Source organism: Artemia franciscana, chromosome 8, assembly GCF_032884065.1.
Source record: "Artemia franciscana chromosome 8, ASM3288406v1, whole genome shotgun sequence".
Lineage (NCBI taxonomy): Eukaryota > Metazoa > Arthropoda > Branchiopoda > Anostraca > Artemiidae > Artemia > Artemia franciscana.
Window position 1 is genome coordinate 12,625,551 of NC_088870.1, and position 14,463 is coordinate 12,640,013.

Here is a 14,463-nt window from a genome sequence, read left to right on the forward strand (position 1 = left end):
GGGGTCGACCCCTGCCCTTTGAGCTAGATCTGTGAGTTAGGCAAGTTGCTTATTGTTATTCTGATGCTTTGATTTACGTATCTACGGGGAAACTTTGATTTCTAGGGCAAAGGCTGTAAGTTATGGAAGTTACTTATCGTTACTTTGATATTGTTACTCTGATGCTAGTTTTGATACTTAGATGAAACTTCGATGCTGAATAAAATCAATTTTGAAATGGGGAATATTTTTTAAAAACCGGAAACTTTAGAAATCAAAGAGGACAAAATTAATTCAAAAAAAATTTCCGAAAAGGAAGTTTTTCAAAGAAAAGTAAAGGCAATATGAAACTTAAGATCAGCAGAAATACATTCCTATCAGAATTCAAGCTCGAAACGACCAAAAGTTACTATTAATGGATAATTTCAAACTGAATAACAATTATTGCAAAAAAAACATACAACAGGTACTGATATAAATGAATAAATAAAACTTAAAACCAGTAAAACTTAAACTGAATATGCAAATGAAGCTTAAACCAAAATCAAACATTTTAGTATTAAATACAAATTAAACCAAAAACGAAAAGAAATTGAGTAAGCAATCATAGTAAACAAAAGAGTAAAACTTAAGAGTTTTCTAAAAAAAAGTAAGAAAACTGTTATTCGCCTCCGTCACTGACAGATATTCGCTTACGCGAAAAATTTAACTAAGTAAAATTAGAGATCTATTCCATAGATTGATGGTATCTCAAAACCCAAGGTCATATCCAGGGTATGTGATGGGAGTGTTTGAATCCCCTCCAAAATGTTTGTCTGACTCGTTGAAACATAACAAAACTGTATATAAACAATTGTGCGAATCATTTTTAAAAGCTCTTTTGTAAATCCATCTACTTCCCCGAACAAATATCCTCGATATGGCTTTGAGAAGACCCTGATCAATCATAAAAATTATAAGGGAAGATGGGGGAAGTCATCTTTCACGGTATTTTCATTTTTTATTTTATTTTGGAAAATACCTCCTTTGTGTCTTCTTAAAATAAAAAAGAAAAATCGTTGCCTCCCTAAAAATTTGCGCCTCCTGGAAACTCTTAAAATTTTGAACGGAGGGATTCAGCTGGGTTTCCTACCTAGCAGGGCCACAGAAAACACTTTCGGCATCACTAACACCCTTTGGGTCGACCTATCATCCCAGTCCACAAATAAACCCTTAAAGGAAAACAGGAGGGAGAGACAAGAGGCTTCTAAATACGTGTAATTATGTTTGACAAATTACTCACGCATAGGAATTTAGATACTTTCAAATGTTGAATTATTTCTTTTTCGAAGAAAGTTTTTATTATAATTTTTCTCTATAAATAGTTTTGCCGCTCACTGGATGTTCTTTGTGAGGCAGTTCTACTCACCTAGATTCAACTCTGGGGTAGGAACATTTTCAGAAGAGGAAAAAATATTTAGATATAGCGTAAAATAAGAAATATAATGGTGTCACTTTGAGAATCACTTATGGGGGGACGAGTTGTAAATCACGGTGAGTAATGTAAAAGTATACGAATTCGATACTTGAAAAGAGGATAAAATACTGAAAATATAAAGCTAAGAGTTTCATTTTATTAATCTGTTTCATTGTAAGGATCCCTTAATCCATTTTGAATAATTTTATGGGTGTTATTTTTGTTAAAAATTTCTGTGAAGTCACTACAATATTTCAAGAAATAATCATCAACCAAGATTTCCATCTAAAATACAAATAATTGCCTATTCTGAACATTAAAACAGTTGTGCATTTGCATGCATAAATTCATCGCATGACCTACTATCCTGGGTCATCTGTCAAATAAATCTATTCAGGGCTGGGTCACATACTTTAAAACAACTTCAATCGTTTATTTCGAATCGATCCATTTTTGAGTAAAACATTTATGGATTCATGGCAGTAGAATTTAGAGCCCAAATAATCCGATTTGCTTTGAGCTCCAATTTTCATAAAGTATTTCTTGACTCACGACTTTTCATAGCCGTGCGAGAAGACCAAATGACTCAACTCCTCCCAGGAACGCATGCATCTCTAAGAATATCAGAATTTTTATATTTTATAGGTTTCTTTAAAGTTTCCTAATTCTTGCTCTTTTGATTGGCTCATATCCCCTCCTGAAAAGCTAAGACACAACACAAACCGAGACTACTGATGACATCAGAGACTTTTAATATATATGAACTAGCTGTTGGGGTGGCGCTTCGTGCCACCCCAACACCTAGTTGGTGGGTGCGCTTCGCGCCCTCCCCCCAAGCCCCCCCGCGCGCGTAAGTCATTACGCGCCATTGTAGTTGTGTCCCTATGTCCCACCTGTGATATATATATATATATATATATATATATATATATATATATATATATATATATATATATATATATATATATATATATATATATATATATATATATATATATGTGTGTTCTTAACTACGTAAAACTTGCGACTATACAACATTCTTTGCTGTCCCATTGTCTGTGCATATAAATAGATTGTCAGGTTTACTGACTCTTGAATATGCAACATATAATGGTCCATGGTAAAACAATCCGTATTCAGATCTATACCTCATGATTCTAATGATTGCCCTTGAGCTTTGTTGATGGTGATTGCTAATCGACGATTCCCTGTGTCGCCGTCGTCATTTATATATCCCCCTGTGCCCCCCGGCGTCCCCGTTGTAGTTGTGTCCCTGTGTCCCGGTCGTCATTTGTGTCCCGGTTTTCGTTTTTGAATTGGTCTTTTTTTAGGTTTTAGTTTTTTACCTTTTTTTTAGTTTTTTTAGTTATACCTCATGATTCTAATGATTGCCCTTGAGCTTTGTTGATGGTGATTGCTAATCGAACATTCCCTGTGTCCCCGTCGTCATTTATATATCCCCCTGTGCCCCCCGGCGTCCCCGTTGTAGTTGTGTCCCTGTGTCCCGGTCGTCATTAATATTCCCTGTGTCCCGGTCGTCATTTGTATCCCGGTTTGTATATACATTCGTTTTCGAAATGGTATATGATGAAATAAATTTTTGTATTTTTCCCCTTTTTTTCTTTTTCGTTTTTTTTTGGTTTTTACTTTTTTTTAGTTTGTTTTTTCTTTTTAGTTTTTTTTTGTTTTTTTTTAGTTTTGTTTTTCTCCTTTATTTTTCATTTTTTTCCTTTTTTTCTTTTTTTTTCTTTTTTAGTTTTTTTAGTTTTTTAGCTTTTTTTATTAGTTTTTAGTTTTTTTCTTTTTAGTTTTATTGTAGTTTTTACCTTTTTTTTAGTTTTTTTTTACTTATGTCCTGGTCGTCATTTATACTCCCTGTGTCCCGGTCGTCATTTGTGTCCCGGTGCTTTGTTGATGATGATTGCTAATCGAACATTCCTTGTGTCCCGGTCACTTTCTCTTTGAGTGTCCCGGTCGTCATTTATATTCCCTATGTGCCGGTGTCCCGGTCGTCATTTGTGTCCCGATGTCCCGGTCTATAATTTCGTCAGTCGAAAACATGACGTCAGTCGACACACAAACATGACGTCACCCGACAGACCCACACACACACAGACAACTTATTTTTATACAGATAGATAGATAGACTAGCTGTTGGGGTGGCGCTTCGCGCCACCCCAACACCTAGTTGGTGGGGGCGCTTCAAGCCCTCCCCCCAAGCCCCCCGTGCGCGTAAGTCGTTACGCGCCATATTAGTTTCGCGCCATTGTAGTTGTGTCCCTGTGTCCCACCTGTGAATATAGATAGATTTATATATGTGTTTCAAACTACGTAAAAATTGCGAATATACAACATTCTTGGCTTTCCCATTGTCTGTCCATATACAAAGCCGTATGTACTAATAATGACGTCATATGCAAACGCTCTTTTTACAAACAAACAAACATGCATACACACAACTCGTTTTTATATAGATAGATAGATAGATAGATACAATACAAATTAACTGCGTAAAACTTGCGAATATACAACATTCTTCGCTGTCCAATTGTCGCTGCATATAAATAAATTGTCAGGTTTACCGACCCTCGAACATGCAACGTACAATTGTCCATGGGAAAAACAATCAGTATTGAGATCTATACCACATTTTTCTAATGATTGACCTTGAGCTTTGTTAATGGTGATTGCAAATGCTAATCGAATTGGGAATCCAATCTTTTAAATTGAAAAGGCAGATCCGTTGGAATCATGGGAATGCGAGGAATAAGAACAGCCTCACCCTCAAAAGGCCCTGTCAAGATTGTGGCCTCTATTAGGTTTTCCATTGTTTTTTTTTTACGGCAAGTCGCGTGCCATTGCAAAGCTTTGGTGGGTTGATATTTCTTAAAAGTATTATTGGTACGCCTATTTTTAGTTGTAGCACGTGTGGTGGAAACCCTGAAAGATCCACGGAATTTAAAAATTCAGATGGATAATTAACCGCTTCATTTGGTTCCAAAACTGTGTCGACTGACTTGTAAAGGACTGCCTGGTCTCGAATCTTGGTCAAAACAATATTGTTGATTTCGTGGACGTCTATATTTTTGGGTGCGAGAATCGCTCTTTCACTTAGCCATTTATTATTTTTATAATTTTTAGAATATTCGGAAATACTTTTTCAATCAATTCATTTTTGGACGTCACTAAATTACAGAAATCAGCAGGTAGTTGTATACGTCCAGAAATTGAGTCTACTGGGAGCTTTCCGTTTCCCATTGCCAGCAATTGATCTGAAAATATTTGACCAGAGTCATCGTTTTGCAATCGGACACGCATATTTGTAGTTAATTTTAATCTTTTTACGTGTGCCCATAAATTAGAATTTTTCAGGCAAGCATTCATTTCGTCTGCAGGAGTTGATCTAGGTATTATAGGTAATGTTTGCCTGAAATCTCCCGCAAGCAATATTAATGTGCTGCCAAAGGGTTTCGACTTCCCTCGCAAATCTTTCAAGCATTGATCCAGAGCCTCGAGCGATTTTTTGTGTGCCATTGTGCACTCATCCCAAATAATAAGTTTGCATTGCTGCAATACTCTACCCATCCCAGATGATTTGGAAATATTGCACGTGGGAGTTTCTGTAGAATGCAAGTTCAGAGGCAATTTCAAAGCGGAATGAGCAGTTCTTCCACCAGGCAGCAATGTTGCGGCTATTCCGGACGACGCAATTGCCAACGCTATATCATTTTTTGATCGAATTGATGCCAGAATCAGTTTTATCACAAACGTTTTACCAGTACCTCTTGGCGCATCCAAAAAGAAAATTTCACCAACGTTGTTATCGACACAATGCATTATCGTATCATAAATGTCTTTTTGTTCCGACTTTAACTTGGAAATGTTATTTTGTACATACGACAATAGATCACTCGTACTGTAACTTTGTTCACGATCCAATTCTACACATGTCGAAACAGCAGCGATACGGTTAGGTGAAGGCATTCCCAAATCCTGAAGAGGTTTGTTTGCCATACGTACGCACAAATCTTCTATAACAACTAAAGTGTAGTTATAAATTTCTGATGTAAAATCAAAAGTCATATCTGACGTTTCTAACTGTTTTTGATGGAGTATATCTTCGGACATTTTTGACTTATATTTTTCCCATAACTCTGTAGGAGCTGATGGAGAGCAAGTTGTTAAAATGATGCCAAACAATGCACGAATTTGACTTGGGGTTGACGTTTCGCACGCGTCATTGATGCAGTTATCCCAGTGTTGGTCATTCTCCAATAAATTCAGAGCTTGGCATATACTACGGTAAGTGTCATGTATAGTACCATTTACAGTCCTCAAATACTCAAAGGATGTCGGACCGGGCACATTCACCAAAAGCAGGCATAGAAAGAAGCATTCATGTTGATTGGGGTGAACGGTGTAGAGTCTTCCTATCGTGGTATCTTTGAAGATGGTAGGTTGGCCGTCGACTGACTTACCCTGTTTTCGACGTTCAAATACTTTATTTTTAGTATTCCACGTGTAATACGAAGGCACTTCAGTATACAGCAGTTTTTTTGCAAAAGAATCATTTTTGCAAAGCGAAAAGAAAGCGGTTAACTTTGTATCCGGTGGATTCAGGGCTCTTTGTTGCACGTTGGTTTCCGAGAAATAAACACGTTGACCATTCTGTAAATGTACCGCTAAGTGAACAACAGCTGGACTACGTTCATGTATCGGAAATGAAAGAATTCGCCAAACAGCTTCATTACTGCTTATGTATCTTCCAGCCTGATATTGTACGATTTCGTCGATATCTTTGATTTCGGGCTGCAAGCCAAAAACTGCCATGTCACTGCCTTTGTTGACGTATTTACATATGTATTTGATTGCCTTTACGGAGTTACAGTATTCAACGTTTATGTGTGCATTAAATGTTTTTGATAATAATGGGGAATATGGAACAACCCACTGGTTATCTACTTCGATGGTGGTACCGTTACGCTTCTTTATTATTGCTGTTTTACCGCCATCTTCAGTAGATCTTCTTCTATATTGTGGGTAACCATCATTGCCAGTAATTGTGTTGGATACTAAAAGTCGAGGATATTGCTTTGTGCACCTTCCTTTGGCCATGCATGGTGGATTTTCGTTCAGTGCACCGCAAGGTCCATGTATCATATTTTTAACAATAATATCATGTAACCCCTTATCGACATTTTCATCAGGTATTTCAGCGGAAATCACATCATCAATTTCGTTCGAAGTAATTTTTTTATGTAGCCAGATTAGTATATGTGCGTGTGGCAAACCTCGTTTTTGCCATTCCACTGAGTACATCCAGCATCGCACTGACCCAAACACTTCAAGTTTTACTATGTAGTTTATCAGTGATTTCAACTTTTGCCGGAAGACACGGGCTGTAATGTCATGTCTATGAACCGCCGATTGTTCTTGAAGTAAAAGCTGCAGTATCTCGTCCCAAGATTGATTACATGTAAATGTAATAAATAAATCTGGACGACCATAGAGACGAACATACGCAGCAAGTTTTTTGGCATAGACTCTTTGAGCATCTTCATCGGCTTTTGCCATTGTAAGTTCATCAGTCATTTTAAACTTAAACATTAATAGATTTCTACGTGAACATATATGTCTTAAATATCTTTAATGACGTCACCGTCATAGCAAAAATGACGACAACTAACTTCATGACGCCAGTCGACACAGAAACATGACGTCACCTGATCCACAGACAGACAACTTATTTTTATATATATAGATAGATATAATTCTAAAATTGTCAGGTAATTTTCTATTTTGAAATAGAAACTAAAAATTATTGCTCAGACAACATAAATATTTTTGGTATTTACATAATAGCTTTAGTGGTTCTGGACTGAAAACTAAATATGCTAATCAAATTGGGAATTGCAATCTTTTAGGTTGAAAAGGCAGATCCATTGGAATCATGAGAATGCGTGGAATAAGAAAAGCCTCACCCTCAAAAGGCCCTGTCAAGATTGTTGCCTCTATTACGTTATAACAGACATAACACGTCATTTGTGTCCCGGTGTCCCGGTCTGTAGTTTCGTTAGTCGACAAACATGACGTCAGACGACAAACAACTTCATGACGACATACAGCTCAATCTTTATAATGACGTCAGTCGACAAACATGACGTCAGTCGACACACAAACATGACGTCAGTCGACAGACAGACAAACAACTTATTTTTATATAGATAGATATATATGTTTTTAACTACGTAAAACTTGCGAATATACAACATTCTTTGCTGTCCCATTGTCTGTGCATATAAATAGATTGTCAGGTTTACCGACTCTTGAACATGCAGCATATAATGGTCCATGGGAAAACAATCCGTATTCAGATCTATACCTCATGATTCCAATGATTGCCCTTGAGCTTTGTTGATGGTGATTGCTAATCGACGATTCCCTGTGTTGCCGTCGTCATTTATATATCCCCCTGTGATGAAATAAATTTTTGTATTTTTCCCCTTTTTTCTTTTTAGTTTTTTTTTTTTTGGTTTTTACTTTTTTTAGTTTTTTTTTCCTTTTTTCTTTTCAGTTTTTTTATTTTTATCTTTTTTAGTTTTGTTTTTCTCCTTTATTTTTCATTTTTTTTCCTGTTTTTATTTTTTTTTTCCTGTGTCGCCGTCGTCATTTATATATCCCCCTGTAATGAAATAAATTTTTGTATTTTTCCCCTTTTTATTTTTTTTTTGGTTTTTACTTTTTTTTAGTTTTTTAGTTTTTTTTCCTTTTTTCTTTTTAGTTTTTTTTTATTTTATCTTTTAGTTTTGTTTTTCTCCTTTATTTTTCATTTTTTTTCCTTTTTTTCTTTTTTTTCTTTTTTAGTTTTTTAGCTTTTTTAGTTTTTTTTATTAGTTTTTAGTTTTTTTGTAGTTTTTACCTTTTTTTTAGTTTTTTTTTACTTTTGTTCTGGTCGTCATTTATACTCCCTGTGTCCCAGTCGTCATTTGTGTCCCGGTGCTTTGTTGATGGTGATTGCTAATCGAACATTCCTTGTGTCCCGGTCGCTTTCTCTTTGAGTGTCCCGGTCGTCATTTATATTCCCTATGTGACGGTGTCCCGGTCGTCATTTGTGTCCCGATGTCCCGGTCTGTAATTTCGTCAGTCGAAAACATGACGTCAGTCGACACATAAACGTGACGTCACTCGACAGACACACACACACACAGACAACTTATTTTTATATATATCGATTTACCATTGAGAAAAGGGGGAATGATGGATCCTAGTTGAGTCCGAAAAGAATAAGGTTAATAATGAAATTTATTTACAGTACTCAAAAACCCCAAAAAATACAATGAAACAAAATCTTGGTTTACTGAGTTACCAGAAATTAATATCAAAATATATATCAAATGTTGAGTTTATTTTTATTAGTTCTTTCCAGTCATCTTGATTATTATTGAAATTTACTTTTTATTCGTCCATGATGTTTTGAAAAACTAAATCACACAGTTAAAAATACATTGGCTTTCAGCAAAAAGCAAATCATAAAACAGGCTTTAGAGCTTCCATGGTTAATGGGAGAAGGGAGGGGGTAGAAGCCAAACCTCGGTTTGTAGTACATTTTGCTCTTTTTGTTTCAAACGTTGGATTAGTTCTTTATTAGGGAAGCTTTTTTTGTATTTCTTCTCTTTCCTGGTTTAGCCCCACCCTCTGGACGTGATAAACATCTTTTTTCTTCAGTTTTGTGCTTACTGAAAAAAGAATAATATGTGACATCCTCGTAACTACAACCTTTCCAAGCCGTAATTACCAACTGTCGTTGTAATAAATGGGAGCCGGTGTTATTCCCCCGAAAAATACCCCCCCTTTCTCATGGCTGGTTGGTCTTCAATTGCTTTTGACTTAGAGAAAAAGACTAGAACTTTTGGTTTCTGATGTAATGAGTATGTTCCGCAGAATTTGCGAAAAAAATTTGACTTAAAAAGGCACTTAGTCTTGTAACTTCCGTTCGAATGAGTCTTTTCCCGATCTTCTAGGACCATTGGTTTGATAGGATCATCCTTGGGGGAAATATAAAAAAAACGTCAAACGACATCCATGATCTTTAGATAACGGCTCTTAGATACAGAGCCGAAATATTTTAAGGTCTAAGCGAATTTCACTGTTTTAGGAAAATTCCTTGTTGTTTTACTCGATGTTGTTTTTATCCATGATCATTATTTGGCAAAATATCACAATAACATTCGCATATAATTTTTAACTTTCAGTTACTATAGGTTGTGGTTTTCTCTTTGTTTGAGATGGAGCTGTCAAATACTTTATGCATAGCTAGAAAAAAAAACACACACAGAAGAAACTTGACAGTATTTCTCGGGGGGTGGAACTTTTTCAGGCGTGAATTTTCAACGGAGAATTTTCCACAGAGTTGAGTTTTATGGGAGAATTTTCCAAGGGAAAATGTTAGTTTATGGGATAATGGAAAACGATCAGATACACAAATCGACAATAATATCATCATTATTTTATTCCAAGAATTTGATCCGTGTATATATATATATATATATATATATATATATATATATATATATATATATATATATATATATATATATATATATATATATATATATATATATATATATATATATATATATATATATATATATAGATATATATAACAAAACGGGTTGCAAAACAAGCTCATAAACAAAATCAATAAATATAGATTTACTACAGATTGATGTAAGAACCGATTTCAAACGAAATCAGAGAGCCATACCAAAACCAAATAAGGGTCGAAATTAGTTTGTACATAGATAAAAACTTAAAATAATAGGAATAACTATCAACGACTAAATAAAAATTCTAACATTCAAATATATAATCACATAAAACAAGTAATTGAACTTCAAAACCATATACATCAGTTTCTTCCCAGGTGTCAGGGAGGATTGCCTCAACCCTCTAGACTAAAATAACACATTTCTCAAAAACTTTCATGAGTCGATGCCATTTCCTGATGCACTAAATGAATAAGTAAGGTAAATTTACGAAAATTAAAAACCCAAGAATTGTAGGTTTTCTTTTTTCTTAAAATTAGACTGAAAAAAAGATATAAAATATTGAACTATTAAAGAATTAATTAAACACAAAACGAACAAAAATTAACCAAACAAACACAGTAAAACAAAAGAGTCAAACTTAATAGATTTCTAAAAAAAAAGTTAGAAAACTTTTATTTGCCTTTTACTGACATTTATTCGCTTAAGCATTAAATGTAACTAAACTAAATTTTGGGAATCTAGTACAGAGAGTGATGGTTTCTCAAAACCCAAGGTCATATCCAAGGTGCGGTGGGGGATGTTTGACTGTACACAGGTGAGGGATGTTTGACTGAAGGTACACAGGGAGCGAATTAAGCCTCATAATTTAAAATATTGGGATTTCTGTCAAACCCCTTTTTGATCTATTGATAGTTGTTTAAGATAAGGATAGTTTTTCGGGTATGTGATATTTACAAATTTAAATGACATGACTGACAACTCGCTGAAGAAGCATTACGTGTATTGTTTAATGGCTACCATGTGGAATGTGAAGAGGTGGGGGTGCATTGAAAGATTGCCATGTATGGTGGAACAATAGCCCTGTTCCTTAGTACTACGATCTTACCTCTAATACCTTGAATCTTTCTGGCCATATTACCGGTCTTTAGTTTATCATTGTCCTTAGATCTTACAAATCATTGATTTTAGCAAAGAGAGCGCAAGGAAAGCCATTTTCTGCCACATAGAGCATAGAACAATTATGGAAGAATTTTCTACGATATACTAATAACTTTTCTTAGACCGCTAATCAGAGCATAATAATGAAAGACATTTACATAAAAAAGGCAAAATAAGTAAGATTTAGTTCTAAGATTTCCCTTAAAATCGTTTTCTGACGAAAGAAGTAAGATCTTAGCAAAATGATGAGTAAAAGAATGGCCTTAATCATTTCTCCAATTAAAATACCATACGGTCAAAAATGATCAGTTTTTCCCAAAATGGGTGGTCAACTTAACACGTTTTATGTTAAAAAGACATATGCCTATGTGTCGGGCAACAATGACATAAAAAAGCCAAATTGACACATCTTATACGCTTGGGACATAAAAAAGAAAGAGAGACACATTTTGTTATAAATTTTCTTATAAAGTTATAAACTAGGGCAGAAGCTTCCCGATCTGGATATAGATTTTGGCAAAAAATGTCATTTTTCACCGAAATGGTGTTTTTCTCGTTTTTTTTTTCGAGCGTCCAGGATTTGCAAGAGATACGGTTTTCTCCAAAGTAAGGGATTTACATATTTATTTAGTTTTGTACTTTCATATTAAGTCATTTTGAATGAATGTCTCTTTTTTTTTTCATTTCCATTATATTTGATACTAACTTTGAGCTTTAAAAGAGGTTTACAAAGCGTCTTTTGTTCGGTAATACAACTAGTAAAAAAAATGACCTTTAGTTTTTGAGATTTTAAGATGAACATAATCTAGCTAAAAAGTCATTTCTTCTGCTCAGGAGACACATTCATGGGCCAAAAATTTGGCGACTCTTCTCCATTGTGAAGGTTGATTTTCAAAGTACAGCTCTCATATACAGCCGTTTATGTTTCAAGGCTTCTTTGCAGTTGATGCTTTGAGTCTTATTAAATTGTTTTTCTGTGAGGCATTTATTCGAGGTATCACTAAAACATTCAAGTACATTAAATTTGGATATTTCTAGCGCTGAATTGGTTGAGAGGTACAACTAAAGTCGAAGAAGAGATGGACGAGATGAGGGCCGAGTCTGCAAAACAAAAACTGACCACTGTTGTCAGTTTGAAAGAAATGTTGACTAACCCATGTTTAAAATCGCCACTGATTATTGCTGTCATGATGCAACTGGCGCAACAATTTTCTGGAATTAATGCTGTAAGTACTAGCTATAGAAATTCTAATTTGTCTCAAATAAAAACGTAACCACAAGGAGGTTAACCACCTACCACTACAAAATGTATGAGTAATTTCAAGCATTTAATAGCAGAAATCATAGAGGGTATACACTCTATGATACACTCCACTTTAACTACTGAACTTTTTCTACTCTACTTTGAAAGGTTGGAGGCCATAGTCTCCTTAAGAGATCTGCAATATTCAAAATAGGCATTAAAAGGAAGCATCTTTATTTAAATTATTAACTTAAATTATTTTGGAATTTCTTTTTCCTTAAAAATATGGCCCCTTCTCATGTATAAATTCCACGATTCTTGGATTTTCTAGTAACTCTCTAATGTTTGTATCCAAGGGGCTAGCAGCTAAGAAAGTAATATTGGCATTAGGGGGCTAGCACCTCTTATTTAGTCGGACCGTACTGCAAAGAGTCCCGGTAACGTTTATTTCTAATATCAGGTTTAAACATAAAATATGTTCGTTTAGATAAGTTGCGGATTAGAAATTAAATTAAGCGTAAAACTTCATTTGGGATTTTATATACGCTCTAATTAACTGTTTTATTCGTTTAACATTCATGTGAGGACTGCAGTTGCTTTGTAAAAAACATTTCAGTTTTGCGGCAAGACAAAGAATGACAAAAAATGCATATTTGAAGGAAATACCATTCTCGAAGCACCTGAAGTCAATTCTTCGGTAACTTGAGCAGTTAAGTTGTGTTATCTTTTTGCAATATTTTGCATGCTCAAGAAATATTTTTAACAAGAGTAAAAGCAAATATTTTTAACAAGAGTAAAAGCAATTATTATTAACAAGAGTAACAAGACGTAATAAATATTATTGACAAGAGTAAAAGCAAATATTATTAACAAGAGTAACAAGAAGTGAGTAACAAGAAGTAATACATATTATTTACAAGAGTAAAAGGATACCAGCTTAACTAGTATTTTAGTTCGCATTCTTTGGCAACTTTAAATTTAATAATTTGATCTAGAAGTTATATTAGCCTGAGAACAAAGAGCTGGAAATTGACATTTGAATATTTTAACGATTAATATTCAGCAACATTTCTGGAGCATAGATGATTTTCCAAGACCTTAAAAGATCAGGAAAGAATTTTGTAGCATAAAAACAAACTTAGTTTATTGAAAACAAAATGAACCAAAAGACCCAGTAGATAGAACTTAGAGTTGAAACTTCAAGTTTCCTTCGCAAAAATTTCAAACACCTTGTGAATCGTGATTAAATCTAATCAATTCTAAAATTGTAACTCAAGCTTGAATCAAATATAGCACAAAATTCCTGAAACATGGTTGAAATGACTGTTCTACAATAGTTTATTATGAAAAAAATTAACTATCTCTCCATTTATAGGTAGTGTTTTTTTCAACAAGCATTTTTGAGGATTCAGGCTTAAACACACTTACCTCTCAATATGCCAAGCTTGGAATGGGTGTCATGAATGTCATCATGAACTTTGTCTCTTTGGTGTTGGTCGAAAAGGCGGGACGAAAAACACTACAACTCGTCGGTCTCTCTGGAATGTTCGTCGTGGTTATACTTCTTACTGTATTCTTAGCCGTCAAGGTAATTTAGTCCTTGCTTTTCGTTTATGCTTATGGTGACTATATTTCCAGGACAGTCCTTGGTTTATGGGTCCTGTCTCTTCATCATGAACAGTTTTTGAACTGTCTTCTAAGACTATTTGAAGCGAAGAAAAAAAAGTATTCCTGTTAAAAAATTAAAAGCTAATATTTTGAAACATTAACATTTTATAAAAAAAAAAACATTTATTCATATTAATAATGAGAATATTTCGCTTCGAAGTGGAAGTATTAAGCTATGTAATAGATTGTTAGAAATGTCTATAAGGAGTATAGTGCTTATTCAGCCAAGTTTTAGATGGGAAACAGTTTATTTCCATTCATTTTATATATTTTTCCCTATTTGTAGTCTTTGCGTTTATTTTTTTATTCCAAATCAATTCAAGATCACATTTAATTGCCAGTCACTGCTTTGATTATCTTTCTTCACTATATTGTGAGTTTAGGTGATAACTTTGAAAGAAGATAACACA

The 14,463-nt window shown here is 34.5% G+C and overlaps 1 protein-coding gene and 1 pseudogene across 1 annotated transcript in view; both read left to right on the forward strand.

Annotated features, from left to right (window-relative positions):
- The window catches only part of LOC136029995 (solute carrier family 2, facilitated glucose transporter member 1-like), a 101,827-nt gene that overhangs the window by 35,112 nt on the left and 52,252 nt on the right, over positions 1-14,463 (forward strand). The window lies entirely within an intron of this gene.
- LOC136030616 (glucose transporter type 1-like) overlaps positions 1-14,463 on the forward strand; it is a 47,159-nt pseudogene that overhangs the window by 30,458 nt on the left and 2,238 nt on the right.